Here is a 20,669-nt window from a genome sequence, read left to right as displayed (position 1 = left end):
GCGCCGTCCGCGTCCGCGAGGAGCCGACCGGCTTGCGGCCATACAAATGTGAAATACGCGCCGACTCCTCCCGTTTCTCCATTATCCGCCCACAACTTTCGATACTTCCGTCTTCAGAAAACTCACAAAAAAAAACATTAATGAATCTTTCCGACCCTGATCACACTACATGTACATAAGTAACTTTACAATGTTCCTTTTAAAACGTCGTAACCGCCTTTAAGATCCTAAGGAGTTAATACGTTTTAACACTTATTTTGTTGAGGCAAACTTCTTGGAAGCAACTCGTTTGTACGCTGACACAAGCTTTTACTTTACAAGTTGAACTTCCGAAGCTTTCGCAGCTTTCGGTAAAAGCATTAGCAAGAATTAAGTTTCGGTAAAAGTTTAGTTTAGAGAACATTTTTCAGCATTTAAGTTTCGAAAAAGTTTTGCAAGTGTAACAGCCGTTTCTGTAGAGCCTTTCATATATAAGTTTATTTAGTTAGTTTTAGTAAGTTTTACCAACGACAGGGTTGACTGGAAGAAACTAGAGGAGGCCTTTGCCCAGTAATGGGACACTAAGTAGGCTAATAAAAAAAGTACGTTTTATAAATAAGCAGTATACGAGGTGGAATTTAACAATAGTAAATATTGAAATATTATTTTTATTTTAATACTTCCAATTTAACAATTCTGGTGGCCTAGCGGTAAGAGCGTGCGACTTGCAATCCGGAGGTCGCGGGTGCAAATCCCGGCTCGTACCAATGAATTTTTCGAAACTTATGCACGAAATATCATTTGATATTCACAAGTCGCTTTTCAGTGAAGGAAAACATCGTGAGGAAACCGGATTTATCCCAATGAGGCCTAGTTTACCCTCTGGGTTGGAAGATCAGATGGCAGTCGCTTTCGTAAAACTAGTGCCTACGCCAAATCTTGGGTTTAGTTGCCAAGCGGACCCTAGGCCCCCATGAGCCGTGGCAAGATGCCGGGATAACGCGAGGAAGAAGATGACTTTTAACTTAATAATGATTATTTTGTATATAATTTTTGAATTAGTCAATCACCAAACGAATATAAGTCCCATGTAGCGTTTTTACTGGACAATCAATTGATTTTGAATGTTACCTATCATTTTCAAACGGTTTTATCAGTATAGTAACATATTAGTTCTGTGCGATGTTGGACGACATTTTCAGACCTCTTTCCTACTTACGTCCAGTTTTTTATGGGTACGGTTTTTTGCAGGATCCAATTTTCTGTATGTATGCGTTCAGATCGAGCTGATCTGATGATGGACTCAGGAGGTAGCCATTGCAACTCTATGATCGCAACCTAGTTGCGTTTATTAGAATTGTCTCTATGAATATTATATAGTTACTTGTTCAAAGAAAAGTTCAGCCAGTGATAAAATATTTAATAAAAAATTAATTTTTATTCATTTTTGTTTCTACAACAAGGATATATAATATAATTGGGGTGTTTAACTACTTGTAACATTTATCCTGTGTCTGTACCCCTAGTGTAAATTTTATGGACATCATAACGTGACGAACGCGTTTGCGTTAAGTCTCATTTTGTATAGGATTTTGAGTTTCCAAAACGTCCCGCTTGGCGCGCTCTTTCTAAATCCAATACAAAATGAGACTAAACGCAAACGCGTACGTCACGTTTCGAAATCGAATTTATTTACACTAGGGGTACTGTTACGGGTAAAAAACAAAAGTGTAAATGCGTCAAAGTTGACGCCTTGCAGGGGAGGCCACATGGCTCGCTAGCCACTGCACTACGTAATGACGTAAGCACCCAAATGTAAAGGGGCCGACTGATTAACAGTCCGCCGGACGGTATCGGGCTGTCAGTTAGAACAAAAACTTGAGAGTTCCGAACAACTGACAGGCCGATACCGTCCGGCGGACTCCAGTGGGCCCCTTTTGTCATGCCCAAGTAGTCTAGGACTCTGGATAGATGAGGAAGAATTATAAGCGGTACCGTCAATCGGGACAAATTTTAATAATATATGTGATGTTCCTGACATATTCTTAAAAATACCAATACAAATTGCATCATATAAAATCTACTATAATTTTCAATGGAATGATACAATTTACTTTGGTATTTTTTAAAGAAATTGTCAGTTAAATTACATTTTAAGTTTTGCCCTTAACTATATCTATAATCACTCCAGCCCCGTTAATGGGGGACCCCATTAACGATACTGTCATTTTTTTTAATTAGAGTGAAACTAGTCTTGATTGTGTGCCAGTTCCACTTATTGTTATCTTATCTACACATATAGACTCAAAATCATGAAATCTCAAATTATGAAGAGCAAGTTAGTATTTTTCAAATTTCGCTTGAAATAATTCAAACTTGATCTACTAGTAACTAAAAATAAAAAAAATGTAAAATACTCCTTCGAGAAATATTTTGCGTACAATAGAGTTGTATTTGTTTGTTTTTCAGTTCATTTATGTCAGTGTGTTAGTTACGCTCGTTTTGAAATGAGAATGTTGTTTCCGTTCAAAATAAACTCGTTTGTTCGTTTTGCAGAAACTGTAATGTGTTGGTGTTGTACAATGATGTATGTTGAGTTTATTGTACTTAAGTGTAATTATAATACCTATAAGCTACAACGGACGATATATACTCATATGTGATACATATATACACACTAACACACACACACACACTCACATAAAATGTACCTAACAATATTGGTGTTAGCTTTAATCTTAATATTACATTTTTAAGTTTAGAATTGTTACAGGGTTCATGTTTGAAGCTCCTATTGTAAACATTATCATCTGTATAACAACATGAAAGCAACAAAAATACTTGAATACTTGACGAAGATGGTGCAGTCACGGACTTTAATTGTTGATCAAGTTAGGTTTTACTTTATATTGGACATTTCATACCGTCAATACTAAATTGACAAACGTCACCGATAATCGAATGTAATTGGCAATGCATTGCGGCATTTGATCGATCGAATGAATTCATTGCTCCTGATTAGACAGCAATTAACTAAAATCGTATGCCATATGTTGCACCGTCTATGATATGAACAGGTGCTGGAACTAAATACTATTAAATTTATTCGTCGGTGATTTTAATTCCTCTGATCAAATAATTATTCCAAGATATCTTGAAGATCTTATTTGATGAAATTACTGGGTCTTATACCTAATTGCAATAAAATTCTACTAAAATTTAATACTTTGACATGTAGGTCTTTGATTTTATACATACCTATAAGACAACATGTAGGTAATATATTTATCGTTGATGTTAAGACAAACATGAAATGTTATTAATATTCCGAACAAGTTCTCTAAACAAGCAGACCACCTCAACAATGTAATAATCTTGTATCATAGTCTATACAAATGAGACAAAGCTCCAAATAATCTTAAACACAAATGTAGGTTACATTAAACAATACGGTATGAACCCTACGCCCTCAGTGGTGGTACTCCGTCATACCTCTCTCGGTACCCGCGGCAGACGCACGTCCCGCGCCGCGATTCGGACCGGTTCGAATACGTAGTTTTAAAAAGTTAAAGTGACAGTGCTTTTCGCGGGAGGCAAGTAAGTTTTTTTTTTATTTTAAGGCGTTTGTATTTGGGGATTTGTTGTGATTTTTAATACTACTATTTCTTTTTGAAATTTTAGAAGACTAAGTTCACATTAAGTTATTTAAATAAGGCTTTTTAATTATGTGAATGTAGAGAAATAAAACTTGTATTTAAAAATGTGTTTAGAGATTGTAGGAAAATGGAAAAAAATAAGTATTTAGGGTATGAAAAATTATTTTTTGGCGGTATGACTTTATTATGTTTAAGTTCAAAATGACTTTCATTAATTGATTATATATTATAAAAATACCTAGTAGTTTGTTTTGAAGTGATAGATAAATACTATGTGTGTTTCAGTACGTTTAAACTTGTTACCGACAAATAGAACGAAGTACTTAAATTCTGAGATAAAAAACAAAATCAACCACCGTATTGTATTTTTACAAGCTTTTTATTATTATTATGATTTATTAACTTGCAATGTATCCATGTATGTTAGTACGGGTCAAATCTTGCAAGATAAATTTGACCCACTTCCTGGTTTCCGATGAAGCTCACTCCCCGATGAAGCCTACTCATAGTGTTGTGTTCCTGCCGGTGAGTAAGGTTGCCAGAGCTCAACGAGGGGGGGCGGGTTTAGGATCGGCAACGCGCATGTAACTCCTCTGGAGTTGCAGGCGTACATAGGCTACGGAGACTGCTTACCATCAGGCGGGCCGTATGCTTGTTTGCCACCGACGTAGTATAAAAAAAAAAAAAAAAAAGCTGAAAATTTGCATACATATGTAAGTCGGGTGACAATTCAATATTATGGTACCATCGAGCTGATCTGATGATGGAGACAGGAGGTAGCCATAGGAACTCTGTGATAAAACAATGCAACCTAATTGTGTCTGGCGTTTTTAGATTTGTCTCGATAAGTATTAGTTGCCTGTAGAAAGAAAAGTACAGTCAGCGATAAAATCTTGATTTTACCAAAAATTCAATATCTGCCAAAAACTTATATCCAGTAACGATTATTTCAGGGCTAAACATTTCCTTAAAAACGTATTCATTAATTACTTTTTAGCGCCTTGTACCTGGTAATGTTTAATGCAAATAAATTATCTTTATCTTTAACAAAATTTCTCCTAGTTAAAAAAAAACCGCCAATTTAATTGAAATTTATCGCGGAATTTATTACAGGAAGTTTCTAGCAAATATAAAAAAGTGACGCAAGAAAATTAATCACTTTTCTGAGAGAAATTAAATTACAAGTGTCGGCGAGCAACGGCGAAGGAAACGGTCAACTCCGGACTGCTCAGTGGAAAAATATTTTCTATCAGTTTTTCCTGTTTGTAAACTAAAATATTTCTTTAGCACCTATATGACATATTTTACAGTTAAGGTATAATTTATAGAAATAAGTGTGACTACTTAAAACACAAATCTAAATTAATAAAAAATAAAAATAATTTTCACCTAACCTATTCGGTAAAGGACGTTTTCTTTCCTGCTAGAAGGGATCAAAATGGCACTTTTCTTCCCTGTTAGGAGGAATCAAAGTAACACTTTTCTGTTCTAGGGTCCTAGATATTTTTATATTTTTTCGCATACTTTTTTTTTAGTTTAAATAATATTTTGAGACAGCAATTTCCTCACAGGTGATGTGAAAAGCAGTGTGTCACATGATAGCAAAATTATTTATATCTTGGGTGTAACACACTTGAATCTCTCACTAAGCTCAGGATTCAATTTTATTATAGAATATTTTTGAGTACTTCGGTTACTCCGATATATCTGAATTGATAGCGACTGTACCTACCCAAAACACACATATTTATACACAAATAGAAAAATGGTTATCTTAACCAATGTTCCAACCTAGAAGCAAATTAGCAAAAAAATATTTATGAAACATTTTTTCTATCATGAATTACATATTTTGATGGAATATTGAGTACTCACGAACAACTAATAATATGTACAGCCATGAATCAATGTTTTTTTCTAATTCCGATGCAACAAGAAAAAAAATTTTTTTTAGTTCCTAAACCATCTTATAATATGGGCGTGCTTTGACTAGTTGTAAGAATTAAAAAAAAATTGAAACTCATCCCATATTAAAAACTAATCAATATTCATTCAAATACAATACATCAACGCCACACTCATTAGCATAAATTAGCCGCGGGTGGTGTATTATAAATTATGGCCGTAACCGATACACAATGAAGCACCTTAAATAGTGATGTATTGTAAATCGATACCCTAGTTCACACTCGTGATAATTACGGACATTTTTTTTTTGTAAATAGTGGTCAATTTTTTTTTAAATTACAACCATAATTGAAGTAAAAAATGTAGAATGAGTTGCCTCATGAGGTATTTTCTTTGCGCTACGACATGGAATTCTTCAAGAAGCGGGTATTTAGGGTTAACGCTTAAGTGGCTCCCGTCATGTTGCTATCCATGGCCGATGACCGCTTCCCATCAGGCGGCTCGTCTGCTCACTATCACATAAAAAAACGGGGAGTGCTCCGAGGAATTGTTCGGATTAATCCCTGCCGCTTCTTTTCGCCATCGCCCTACACGACAAAATTTCCATCCTCACCACTTAGATGATTGGCAGTCCTCAACTGTCTGTTTCTCCAGGAACTTTCTGCCTCGCACAGCTAAACTGTGGAATGAACTGTCGCCTGCGCTGCGGTATTTCCGGACCGATACGACCTTCAAACCTTCAAGAAAAGAGCGTGCTCCCATCTTAAATGCCAGCAACGCACTTACAACCCCTCTGGTGTTGCAGGTGTCCATGGGCGGCGGTAATCGCTTACCATCATCGTCGGCTCGTTTGCCTCCTTTATCATAAAAAAAAGTTTTAATATTCCTCGGAACGTGGAAAACGGCACATCACTACATATCACCCTTACCTATTAGACCCATTACTAAGTAGCCCCAAAGTTAGTTAAGCCGACAAAGTTGCATTGTCTTTTTAACAATGAAGTCCTAAGGTTTTTAAAAGACTATTGTGGTCCCTTTACAATAAACTTTCAAGTTCTTTTTTTAAAGTACATTTTTTTGAAATTTGGACTTTGATATGTTAGCTGTAAGTTTGAGTTTTGTAAGTATTTTAGAGGTGGGATGGATTAAGTTTCTAAACTTTTTCTCCGAAGTCAACTTTGAGAGGTTTTGCCTAAAGACAAAACTTCGCAAGTTTTTATCTTTGAAAGTGTAGGGTCATGGAAGTTTCCTATCTTTTATGATATGAACTTTTCATATATGTTAGTTTGCAGAAAATATTCTCACTAACAAACAAATATTTTTTTATGCTGTGAACGTATTTTTGATATCATATTGACTCAACGCACATTTGTGACAGTCCATATCAAAAGGGACCTTATGGCGGTTGGCGCTTATGTCGCGTAGTGCCGCATTAGTATTGACGCGCCGCTAATAAGTCTAATAACGCTCGACGCGACTCGGTCCAAAGGCGCGCTGCGCTGTACGAATCGTCGACGATCCCAAACTCACAAGAGGTATTGAGCCTTTAAATCTAAGGAGAGACTTTGCCTCCTTGTGTGTGTTCTGCCGCTTGTACAGTCAGCATCAATAGTAGCGGATGAAACAACGCGCCAAAAGTATCTGATATTCTGGATAACTATTCCAAATAAAGACAAGTCTCTAAAATTTACATTCAAAAGCATATCTTTTACTACTAGTATTATATGATCTGTGCTTTTACCGTCTTAATTGTTCTACATATAGAACCATCACATTTTGTTAAGCTGTTACAGATAGATACTTTTGAAACCTTGTTTGATCCGCTACTTTTGATGCTGACTGTACAATGGGTGTGCTCTGAAGAATTGTTTGATATGATGCCAACCGCTTTTCCTCCCGCGGACGCTTCGGCTGGGGAATGAGCTTCTTGCCGAGGTTTTCCCGAGGGGCTACAGTATGGGGTTCTCCAAAAAGGTGTGTACAAGCTTTTAAAGGGTCGGCAATAGCAGGCAGGTGTCCATAGGCTACGGTGACTGCTTACCATCAGGCGGGCCCTATGCTTGTTTGCTACCGGCATGGTATAAAAAAACGCGTAAGTGCCGACCGCCATAAGGTCCCTTTTGATGTGGACTGTGACATCTAGTAAAATATACAAAAAAACTTCATGGGCTAATATAATATCAAACGTAGTCGTAAAATCCTGCAAGAAATGACAGTTATCTAATATTACTAGTCTTATATCGATAAATGGATTAAATGTAGGTATATGGTGGGTATAATATTCGATATCAAATTAAGAAAATTGCCTCTGACATTAGGTAAGATGCCTGCCTATACTGATTATTTTATTATATTCCTTCCTTGTTTCCTTCTACGTGTCAACGTGTTTATAGGATATTATTATATTTAGGCTCAAGCGATAGTTCCAAATATGAATATACCTCTACGTATCGAATTATGGAACTAACCCAAAAGCCATACTTTCTGTGCTGGGGCCCATTTCTCGAACGGTATTAGTCTAATATTATTAGTGTGTTGCCATGGTAGCCCATACGACTTGACAGGGGCCCATTTATCGAACGGTATTAGTCTAATATTATTAGTGTGTTGCCATGGTAGCCCATACGACTTGACAGGGGCCCATTTCTCGAACGGTATAAGTCTAATATTATTAGTGTGTTGCCATGGTAGCCCATACGACTTGACAGGGGTCCATTTCTCGAACGGTATTAGTCTAATATTATTAGTGTGTTGCCATGGTAGCCCATACGACTTGACAGGGGCCCATTTCTCGAACGGTATAAGTCTAATATTATTAGTGTATTGCCATGGTAGCCCATACGACTTGACAGGGGTCCATTTCTCGAACGGTATTAGTCTAATATTATTAGTGTGTTGCCATGGTACCCCATACGACTTGACAGGGGCCCATTTCTCGAACGGTATTAGTTTAATATTATTAGTGTGTTGCCATGGTAGCCCATACGACTTGACAGGGGCCCATTTCTCGAACGGTATTAGTTTAATATTATTAGTGTGTTGCCATGGTAGCCCATACGACTTGACAGGGGCCCATTTCTCGAACGGTATAAGTCTAATATTATTAGTGTGTTGCCATGGTAGCCCATACGACTTGACAGGGGCCCATTTCTCGAACGCTATTAGTCTAATATTATTAGTGGGTTGCCATGATAACCCATACGACTTGACAGGGGCCCATTTCTCGAACGCTATTAGTCTAATATTATTAGTGGGTTGCCATGATAACACATACAACTTGACAGGGGCCCATTTCTCGAACGGTATTAGTCTAATATTATTAGTGTGTTACCATGGTAACTCATACGACTTGACAGTAAATGGGTCCCTGAAACGGTGAACATGTAGATCATAATGTTTAATGGTGTATTACGAAACTTTGTGACTTTCCATAGGAGAAAGGTTCTTATTCTTCATCTTCATAAGGAAATCTTCATATTCTAGTGGAAGAAAAGGGTCCTTATGCACATGAAGCATAAGGATCCTTCTCTAATGGAAAGCCACATTTAAGTTCCGTGCGTCGTTTCTTGCAAGATGGAGCTACAAAGTCTACAAACGCGTGAGCTACTAACCTGCTCCATTTTTTTATCTAAAGGTCTAGACTTACGGATGGCACCGCATCTAGAAATCAGGTTGTGATATTGTGCTGTGTGTCTTCTGTTGGTTAATAGTGCTATTAAGGTTTAATAATAGAAATCGCATGGAATAACACACATTATTGCATTTAATATCATTAGCGGGTACAACGCGATAAAATTTCATTTAAATAATATTTGATTTATATTAGACCATCAATTCCTTCAAAACCGCAGCCAAATAACACTAGACCCTACTCATAGTGTTGTGTTCCTGCCGGTGAGTAAGGTTGCCAGAGCTTAATGAGGGGTGGCGGGTTTAGAGTCGGCAACGCGTATGTAACTCCTCTGGAGTTGCAGGCGTACATAGATTACGGATACTGCTTACCATCAGGCAGGCCGTATGCTTGTTTGCCACCGACAAAGTATTAAAAAAAATCCTGAACACTTTAGCTCCGGCAAATAGTCACATGCATATCGAGCCGAATGAACCCGATGGCGCAGTGGACGTGTTAAACCAAAGCCGTACTATATTATGGAAATAGAACTACTAAACTATTTCCTCCGAAGGTCTTGTCACTTTTCGTTGAAACGGGTGCAAAGCCTGATCAAACATAGATAGGAATAGTTTCAACATTATTTTACTACTGAGAGACAGCAGTTTGCTCGAACCAAACTTAAGAGTCACAACGAACCCGCTTCTATACAATCGAAGTTAGGGGTCATCCATTAATTACGTGATACGAATTTCTAGGTTTTTTGACCCCTCCTTGTCGCACTTGGTCACATTTGGCGAACCCTTCCCCCTGGTGTGACGTCACATTTTTGGCAATTTTGTTTTCAACGAAATCGGCAAATATTTTATTAAAATATTTTTGATAAAAGAAATATTAGTAATTATAACCCAAAACTGATTAGGAAAGAAAATTAAACGAATAAAAAGATTATCGTCCCAAAAACTTGTTATTTAACTGTACAGCGAATAAAAAAATTACTCAAAAAAGGTTACTGATGGAGTTAAGGTGACGTCACAATGTTTGTGACTACCCCCTCCCCCTTGTCACAACTATTACATATAGCAACAACACATCACACATAAATATCATATAGTAATAACAACATGTCACATTTTCTTGACCCCCTTCCTCCCCCTAAACGTGTGATGTAATTAATGGAGCTTTATTTGACGTTCATAAGCGCATTGTTATATGCCTACTTGAATAATAAAATATCTTTATCTATATCTATATAAATATCTTCATGCATTATAAATAAAATGGGAAAGACACAACAGAGGATAATTTTTGGGATATTTATTAATTAATCAAAAGTGTAAAAAATATAAAATTCATAGAATTATATTATATTCTTATATTATTTACTATAATTATATTATACTATATAAAATATTATAGTCTATCAAGCCAACCGCTGTCAGTAAAAAAAAAAGCGACAAATTTAGAAAATGTAGGCACGAATGGTTATCGGCCCATAGAAAATACGGATTTGGCGCCTTTTTCTACCGATATAGTTGATTGACAGACTATATTAATTTATTAGCAAACTAATTTTTGCTGATATAGTCTGTTGGGGTTATATTTATTTCGATTTGCGTTTTTTATCAACGATTGTCATTTTAGCTCTACTTGCCGCAAAACTAAGTGGCGAGTAAGGTCATAATGCCGTCTCTTTCATTCTTGGTTGGTATTAACAAAGGTAAAGGAGATAGCATAATGATCTCAGTTGCCAGTTAATTTTGCGGTAAGTATAGGCCCCATGTTGCATTCCGAATAAAACAAATTAAACAAACAAACAAATTCAGTATTTCCAGGTGAGCGGAGAGAATTATCGTATTTGAATGTCAAAATTATCGTACCATTGGAAAAAATCATCGTTCGCCTATCTAAAGGTATCCCAAAAAATTCTGGCAAATTATATATTTCTAGTTTAGTTCTTGTATAAGTTATATGGTTTTCACACGGTTTTCATATTCTAATTAAATAAACTGTAAGTCTATAAGTCTGAATACCCTATATTGTAATGATGTATTACTATAAGAGATTGCTTGTTACTAAATAAAGAAAAAGAACATAATCAAAGAAAACCCAATTCTCGTGTAAATTGCACCAAAAACAGTTGTATATTTGTGTATTTTTGTGATAGATTCCAAAGAGCCGAACACCGAAAAGCTACTAATTTTAGCCTATTTCTGAGGGAAAGTGTCATATTTTGCTTCAAATACTAATATAAGACTTTTAGGTGGCATCGTCCAAGAGCTCAAATTATCGTACTTTTGCGAACGATAATGCTCTTTGGAACGTACATCGTACCGGAGCCCAAATTATCGTACGCCTGGCAACACTGAATGAATTTAACTAAAATCCTGATTCGAATATCCATAACAAAATATACTTAAGCGAAATAAATCACCCATCTGATTGACTTGGCGCCAGTATATAAACAATAGTAAAATAAAATAGTCGAGATTAGAGTCCAGTGACCTTATAGAGCTGTGACCTCTAAGTGTGATGTTATCGGTCATTGTCATGACATGTCAAACTATACCGGAAGCTTCACTACAATTTTTTTAATCAAAGTTAACTATAAATAAATGAATAAATATTATAGGACATTATTATTATTACACAAATTGATTAAGTCACTAACTAACTAAGTAACTATCAGGTTTATAAATGTGACATTATCTATGAAAAGGGACCTTATTGTCGGTGGCGCTTATGCCATTATCACCGATGCTCCCATATTATAAACAACGCCGCGCTACGTAGTGCGGCGTAAGCGCCATCGACAATAAGGTCCCTTTTCATAGATAATGTCACAAATACAGTTTAGCATAAATAATAATAAAAAAAAACAGGGCAAGTGCGAGTTGGACTCGCCCACCGAGGTTTCCGTACTTTTTGTACTGCACAAAAAATATAAAAGCAAGCTCTTACGGTAGATGTTAGGGTCCTCCAAAACATATGGTGGAAAGATTCACTGGCAATGAATGAGGTCTTGGTGGCTCAGTTGGCAGAGCGCTGGAGTATAGATCCAGAGGCCGTGAGTTCAAGTCTCACCCAAGGCAGTAATTTTTCCACTTTTAAATTTATTCTAAGCTTAATAGCATCGTGTGACGTTTCTGCTTGTTACAAATTAATTTAGATGTAGAAAAGTCGAGGAAACTCTACAATTATTATAGTAGGAACTCGATTTCTCTCGATCAAACAAAAATAAAAACTGTTTTGTGAATTCGTTTACTTTTTTTGCTAAGATTTATCTTGTTCATAATAAGTATAACAAGAATTCAAAAGATCACCCCAAAACTTCTGCACTTCACTGTTTAGACGAACATCCCAAGATTGATAACAAAACTCCTGATTTCATAATTAATTTCATTAACAAAATTGTTTTAATAAACTCCTCAAACTGCGCACCTAACTTGGCTTGAATCAATCATAATTTATTCTAATTCTGAGAAGTTTGGGAAATAAGAGATTAGGTTTTCAGTATAGTTCGTGACATCCACGATGACGCGCAGATTGGTCAAATCTAACCTTTAGTTACACGACAATACGAGTCAAGGCACGCATCTTCGTGAATGAGACGATCTATAACAGGGGTGTTGAAGTTGAGATTGGCGCAATAGAGGACAGCAATATAATTTTGCGATAGAGATAAAAAATCGCAAAAGAAATTCTTCGCGCTTTGCTTTAATTTATTAGTACGAACCTTCGACCTAACTAATACTGCATTAAATCATAATTCTATCTTAAATTGTATATTGTTTAAATAAATAAATAACTTGAAAAATGCAGTAGGGACATTCTTACACAAATTAACTAAGTCCCACGCTAAGCTCCTAAAAGCTTGTGTTGTGGGTACTTAGCCAACAATATCTTATACCTTTAAACGAGCAATTCTTGTATATATATATATTTTTAAGGTTTATAAGTGTCGATTGAAGACACAGGGCCCTCGCTAATGATACGGGCGACCCTGTGTCCGCGGTGACATTTCGAGAGGCTGTTATGATTTATAGTATTTATACGATGCCGGGTCCGGCATCACCATCAGTCGAAAACAATGGTGATGCTCAGTTTAGAGACCCGGCGTTATTTTTGTGATTGAGCTTTGTTGAACCCATGGTCCCCGCATTGAGTACGGGCGACCATGGGCCCTGGTTGAGTTTTGTTGAGTTGGATTGTGTTGCGAGATATTTGAACTTGTAGATAATAATTGGTTTTGAAATTTGCGATTATTAGTTGGTTGTTGAGTTGTTAAGATGATGGGGGTTTGATTTTAGATGGGGGTTTAGTTTGAAATGTATAAGTTGGTTTTACGAGTTGGGACCGCAGTAGGCGTTATAACAACACTCAACGGATGCTGCTGCCCATCCGTCGGTCATTCCCTGTCGCCTTTTACGACACCCACGGGACGAGATGCGGTGGTGCTATTCTAAGACGCCGGCACCACACGGCGAATATATATATATTTCCGGGATCTCGGGAACGGCTCTAACGATTTTGCTGAAATTTGGTATATGGGGGTTTTTGGGGGTAAACAATCGATCTAGATTAGTCTTATGTTTGGGAAAACGCGTGTTTTCGAGTTTTCATGCGTTTTTCCTTCGACGCAAAATATGGTCGCTAATTTCGTGTTGCCAGCCAATGTCCGTCTGGTCCAGCGGGTTAAGACGCGGACTGCTAAACGAGTGTTACTGGTTCGAATCTCGCCCGGTGGCTAACTTTTGTTTTTTTTATATGTTCAAGTTTATACAATTATAATTTTTTAATTTTTATTGTTTTAGACAAGTTTAATTTAGTAAAAAAATGACCTATGTAATAAGAGAAATTGAAATCGATTGTAAATAATAATAATTGTCAGTTCACATTTTACTTTTTAAGTTTATGTAGATTATCACCTATACACCACCATATTACAATGAATAGTTATAACCGAGCAAAGCTCGGTCGCCCAGGTACTACACATACTTATTTACGTACATATAAAACACCATGACTCAGGAACAGATATCTGTGCTCATCACAAAAATCGAAGAAAAGACCATCGTCTTGATAGGCAGGGTTACTAGGTTACTACCCACTATAGTATTTTTCAAACAAGAAGGGTACGCTGAAAGGTGTCATCTCCATACAATTTATAAACTATAAAAATGGCCAATTGTCGCAAATTTGTATCATCTTTCCAGTTGGAAAAATACTATAGGCCCTAGGCCAGACAACATATGTATAATAAATAATATAATAATAATTCAGCCTCTATACATCCCACAGCTGGACACAGGCCTCCTCGCATGCGCGAGAGGGCTCGGGCTATAGTCCCCACGCTACGCTAGCTCAATGCGGATTGAGGACTTCACATACACCTTTGAATTTCTTCGCAGATGTATTCAGGTTTCCTCACGATGTTTTCCGTCACTGAAAAGCCAGTGGTAAATATCAAACGATATTTAGTACATAAGTTCCGAAATACTCATTGGTACGAGCCAGGATTTCCTCCTCCTCCGAATTGAAAGTCGGACGTCATAATCCACTCATACCACCGCTGTTTTCATATATGACCGCTGTTTATTATAATAAACATCTTTTATCTAAATATCAAATGATATTTAGTGACAAGTCCCTAGAAACCCATTACGCGTTGCTCAGCGTCGCCATTTAAATTGTCGGCTCCATTGGACCTATAATTTGTAATTGTGACAAATGGCGTGACATTTACCGGGCTTCGATCACTATTGTTCCAAACGAATGAACATAATTGAGTTTAGTGGCTCGAAATTGATGAGGGCCTTGCAATATACTGCATTGCATTAACTGTTTATATTGATGTTAGATCGCGGGCCAGGAACATATATCGTCAGTCATCGCCTCCTGGCTGATACTTTGTCCTCAGATAATAGTTTAGATGCTGTTTTAAATTTAAAAAAAAAACAGTCAACCGTTTGCATCTATGTAAATTTAAGAGGGCCAGAATGGCAGCAAAAATGTATTTTTATTTGCCGGCATCGTGGGCCAATGCTATATACTAATTATTTCATAGGGCTGGCGGCGAGCCGGATAAAATCCTTTCGCGGGCCGGAAATGGCCCTCGGGCCGTACTTTGTCCACCACAGGTTTAATGTGACTACCGTCAAAACATTAAGCGGTACATTACAATCTGCCTGATCTTACGATCGGCCGTCGCCATCTACGTATCTAAATAACTACTAATAGGTTGTTTTTGTACCCCAAAAAACTTCGCCTAACAGTATATTCTGTTTTTAGTAAGATTACAGTAAGTGTAATACATACAATTACAATAATTATTGGCGCGGACGTTAAATTACGCTGTTTGGTTCATTCACCTTTATGCGTATGTCAATGACGTTTGTATTTATTAAATGTGGGATCGGATTTTCAGAACAAATCAGTACCCCTAGTGTAAATAAATTCGATTTCGAAACGTGACGTACGCGTTTGCGTTTAGTCTCATTTTGTATGTGATTTAGAAAGAGCGCGCCAAGCGGGACGTTTTGGAAACTCAAAATCCTATACAAAATGAGACTTAACGCAAACGCGTTCGTCACGTTATGATGTCGATCAAATTTACACTAGGGGTACAGTATCCTTACCACGAAATTGACACTTACATGTTCGCTAGAGACTGCGTAAACTATCTTAGAAACAAGTAAATAAACATAGGCTATTATACTCGTACCTACCTAATTAACCTAGTTTTATGCTTATATTAATAGTCGTTATGGATCAGTGATCTGAAATAAACGGTTTTAATATATTAGAAGCAAACTATTTTTTTGAAAAATTATAAATAAGTACTACTACTTATATATGTAAATCACAAATCAAAATAAATGTCATAAATATACGAAAAAAACTGTCCACTAGAGGCCTTGGTTACTTATTCCTTCGTATACATGACATTTGTTTCGATTTGAAACATAGGTTAGTTTATTCGTTTTTTCTAATGGTAAAAATATACCTATGAACTTAATTATCTGGGCACTTAATTAAGCATTTTAATAACAAAACTTTCTTCTATTTATAAAACAAGTTATAAATCGTCTTATATTACATTTTATTCTAAGGTACTTATATTATGTTTTCTTCCAATATCATTCTGGTGTTCCGTATTTGTCCCGTGAAATTGGGTCCATCGTTTTTCCTCCTTTATTCGCAGTAATCCTCGATTTCAGGCAATTCCAGGTCCTTTTTGTGGTCTAGGTAATAAGAATGTAATGTTGGTAGGATTGTCCAATCATTTTAGATTCGTTTAAATATTATGGCGGTGCAGAATGTTTTAAAAGTTCATTTTGTACAGATGTGCATAATTTGTTTTTCATCGTATTTTCTCGGAAACGTTCGTATTTATGCTAGTTCAGTGTCAGTACTTTTTGTACCGAGACTGACTGAAATAGCAAGACACGTTCGTAAAAATACGAAGGAAAATGATTATTCACTACATCTGTACTTTATACTGCAAAGACCGTCGATTTTGTTAAACACTTGGGCCCAGAATATCCTCGAGCGTATATGACTAAACATTTTATATATAGATTGTGTGAAAACAGAATCACGAAATACGACTTATGCTATCAGCTGTGACAGAAATATTATCATCGATATCCTTTGAATAAGAAAAGCTAAGGATATAATGTCCAACAAATCTTATCCGGCAGAAGTTACAAGCGGACCTACTTATCAATATATGGCGGGAATTAGACAGGTGTATCTGCCGAAGAACTATAAATTATTCATTCTAATGGCGAATACAACAATTAAAAGGTACTTACTTTAGTCCTGACCCTCAGGTAAACAAACAAATACCTGTCACGGTTGTCAAAACTATTGTTAACCCAATATAAGTTCCATTAAACCTGGTTCCCCGGGCCTATTCTCGGCTCCGCGTAATAACGGCGTATACGACAAAAACGGGTAGTTACGGGCCGTAATGCACTTGGCTTTTACGTGAAAATCCTTTAAATTTGTATTGAAGCTTTATCAAAAATGACGTAAGCGCCAATTTACATAAGTTTCTTTGCAAGAAAGGCACGTTAAAATCAGTCTTTTTAGCTTAATAGCACTATTTGGGCTATTCAATTATCTTTACTGCCTATTGTACCTGCTAAGTGCGGGTTTGAATCCGGCGTTCGCAATATCGGCTTTGTTTTTAACGGTCTTAATGTGTTTAGTGTTTTTGTTTGGTTGTGGTTTGTTGGAATTGTAAATAAATACATTTTTAGGGATAATCTAACATTGATTGATGGAGCAAGTGCCCCATGGCCATACTAGAAGTATAGAAAAGTGGATACATGTTAGAGCACTGGCTGTACTATGGTTATTACGCTTCGAGAATTCGCACAAATCCCCTCTGCCGAAGCACATACCCAATCAGATAGATAGATAGATAGATAAACCATTTATTAGCTTGCCAAAATACACACAATTAAACAAAAAAATAATACAAACAATAGCAACACCAAAATAAAAATTAAAGAGCAAAAATCATCAATAAAGGTAAGGTGTGCTGTGTGCGTTGCAGCAAAACAAAAAGGTTCTGGCTCAGTAATACGCAACCGTAATACGCTACGTAATCAGAATCAGAATCAGAAATGGTTTATTTTCATAGTTAAGTATCAGTTACAATTTGTGTCCCTGCTCCCGCTTGAGTCTCAGGGGTGTAAGCTTGCCAAGTCTAGGTGAGATCAGTGCTCAATGAGGGGCGGGGCGGGTTTAGGGTCGGCAACGCGCATGTAACTCCTCTGGAGTTGCAGGCGTACATAGGCTACGGAGTCTGTTTACCATCAGGCGGGCCGTATGCTTGTTTGCCACCGACGTAGTATAAAAAAAAAAAAAAGTGCAAGTATGGTGTATTTGATTTATGTAAGTTACTTTATATAAGGACAACTATCATTTAAACTTCTTTGTTGGGTTCATAATAACTACTTAAAACTAACTTACAATCTATGTGACCTAGGAACTGCTGTACCAACTGGGCATAACGCGGTGCATCGTCTGTACACAAAAAGAGATCGAGGTGTGCAAGATTTGTCTTTGACAAGTGTCATTTTCTATGTATATGTGTTGTCATTATGGATTGGATTTTGGATGTAGTGAGTGAGAAGTGCGACTGTGCACGGTTCGCCCCGCAAAAAATGGTAGAACGATCCGAACACCAAACCGCCAACCGGGGTCGTAAAACTTTTCATTCGCACTTTCCGATCGTGGCAAGAGCGAAAGAGATAGTGATATGACCCCGGCCCTCAGATTGGTTTTGCGGCTACTGTAATAAAAAACCAGAAGTCAAGAATAAATATTCGTGTTCGGCACAGAAATAAAAACCTTTACCGAGACTTGAACCCGGACCAACAGCTACGTAGGCAGGGTCCCTAGAGTCCGTTAGCAAATTCTGCGTTAAGTCAGTAATAATTAAATAGTTATTTGTTTTACTAGTGAGTGGTTCGAAAAGTAGAATCTTAAGCGTTGCGATGGTGTCAAGTCGTGTTTAGAGTTAAACAGACTTTGCTACCGAGTATACGTATAACACAAAAAATGTCACCACATCAAAGCGAAGAAAATAAGACAATAAGTTTTTTAATTATATTTAGCTAAGTTGTGTTAAATAATACTTCTAAGAGACGGTATAAAAAGTTAATTGAATTTTTAATCATTCTAACTTCACCCTCAAAAGATCTCAAGGGTAATTTCTTAAGTACCCTCTACACATTATCGCCGGTCATAAACCAATGTACGGTCGTAAAGGTGCCCGGACACGCAACAGGCGTAACAGGGATCCCTAATAAAATGGATGATAGTGGTATAAGTCGTTCACTAAATAAGGGACCGTACACGTTTAAGAATTTATATACATATAAAGTCAAACCTAAAGTTGATTTGCTCGCCTCGCTGGCTCCACAGAAAACCAGCGCCGTTGACAACGCTTAGTCGTGCCAACTGCAATGCTGAGTGGAGACCATTTCAGCCTCAAATCCTTATCTGTTCTGTATTCTTCAACTTCCACTGTTTCTTTTTTAGGGTTCCGTAGTCAACTAGGAACCCTTATAGTTTCGCCATGTCCGTCTGTCTGTCTGTCTGTCCGAGGCTTTGCTCCGTGGTCGATAGTGCTACAAAGCTGAAATTTGGCATGGATATATAAATCAATAAAGCCGATAAAGTCGTACAATATAACCTACACGTAAATTGGGGGTGAATTTTTTTTTTGCTTCAACCCTACAGTGTGGGGTATCGTTGAAAAGGTCTTTCAAAACTAATAGGGGTCTTCAACGAACATTTTTTGATAAAGTGAATATATTCGGAGATAATCGCTCCAAAAGAAAGAAATTGTGTCCCCCCCCACCCCTCTAACTTTTGAAATCCAGTTTAGCTTATTGTGACGGAAGAGTAACTACGGAACCCTACACTGAGCGTGGCCCGACATGCTCTTGGCCGGTATTTATTAATTGTTGTTATTGCTAATGTATTTTCTTTGTAATAATTGATGTGTTGTCTGAATAAATATTATTCTATTCTATTTGTATGATGAGTTATTTTTGAAGTCTTTTGCAATTGAAATTGAAGGACATACCTACTTGGAACGAAGACAAACAATGATTTTCTAATTTACGATACGATCATTTATTGATAAAATTTAATGCTAAACAATATCTAATCATTTTTAAGTAAAGTCGCTAATATTTATATGTACTTATTTTAATGCGTTAACTTTAACATGAAATCAAACAGATTAAAACTTATTTTTTCAATCTCTGGATATGGGCCAAATGAGAAGGATTAAGTATATTTATATAAGTTTAATGCACTGTTTTAAGTAGGTACATATTTAAAGTTATTTTTTACTTGGAAAAATGTGCAGTACCTATTTTATTTATTTATTCAGGTAATTACAACACTATCCTAAATTTAACTACAAAAGTATCGTCAAACCAGTAAAGTAAACCAGTAAACCAATTTTAAACTTACTTAGTCTGTACAGTATTATTCAAACTGGAAGGGTTTAATTTATAACCTAAAAATGCCAAATGTCGCAAAATTGTATTGAATTCACATCTATCAGCGTACCCTTCCAGTACCCGTACAGCGTACCCTTTCAGTTTGAAAAAGACTATAGGTATGGTTCGGTTATTCCACTCTCATTATCGAGCAAGCTAATTAAAGCAACATCGATAAGACAAGCCAAATCCGCGCCCTCTGTTTTTGCGAACGGGTCATCCTAAGTTTATCGGTTAACACACATTTTAACGCTATCGTTGACTTTTAACCTAACCTCCTTGTCAATATAACATATCACCGAGGTTTATTGAACCTTCACAGGAAGTGAGGCAAGTTCTTTCTCTTGTCTTGGTGTGTAACGACGTTTGTAAACATACGTGGGTGGTAACATGGAATTATAATAGGCAGAAACACGCACACAGTTTTTGGTGAAGAGATTGCTTTTTAGTGATAAGACCACCCATTATTTTATAATACTTATT

The 20,669-nt window shown here is 36.7% G+C and overlaps 1 protein-coding gene and 1 non-coding gene across 2 annotated transcripts in view; both read left to right on the top strand.

Annotated features, from left to right (window-relative positions):
* Positions 1–2,752: 2,752 nt before the first annotated feature.
* LOC133529182 (somatomedin-B and thrombospondin type-1 domain-containing protein-like) overlaps positions 2,753–20,669 on the top strand; it is a 135,139-nt gene continuing 117,222 nt past the window's right edge. The window contains exon 1 of the mRNA XM_061866835.1: positions 2,753–3,576. The gene's annotated coding sequence lies outside the window, so the exon portion shown is untranslated. The remainder of the gene's footprint in view (positions 3,577–20,669) is intronic.
* Positions 12,173–12,245, top strand: Trnay-aua (transfer RNA tyrosine (anticodon AUA)). The gene has a single exon. It is a non-coding gene; the product is annotated as a tRNA-Tyr (tRNA).

Source organism: Cydia pomonella, chromosome 20 (genome assembly GCF_033807575.1).
Source record: "Cydia pomonella isolate Wapato2018A chromosome 20, ilCydPomo1, whole genome shotgun sequence".
Taxonomy (NCBI): Eukaryota; Metazoa; Arthropoda; class Insecta; order Lepidoptera; family Tortricidae; genus Cydia; species Cydia pomonella.
Note: the sequence above shows the minus strand (reverse complement) of the source record. Positions and strands in the feature narration are given on the sequence as shown.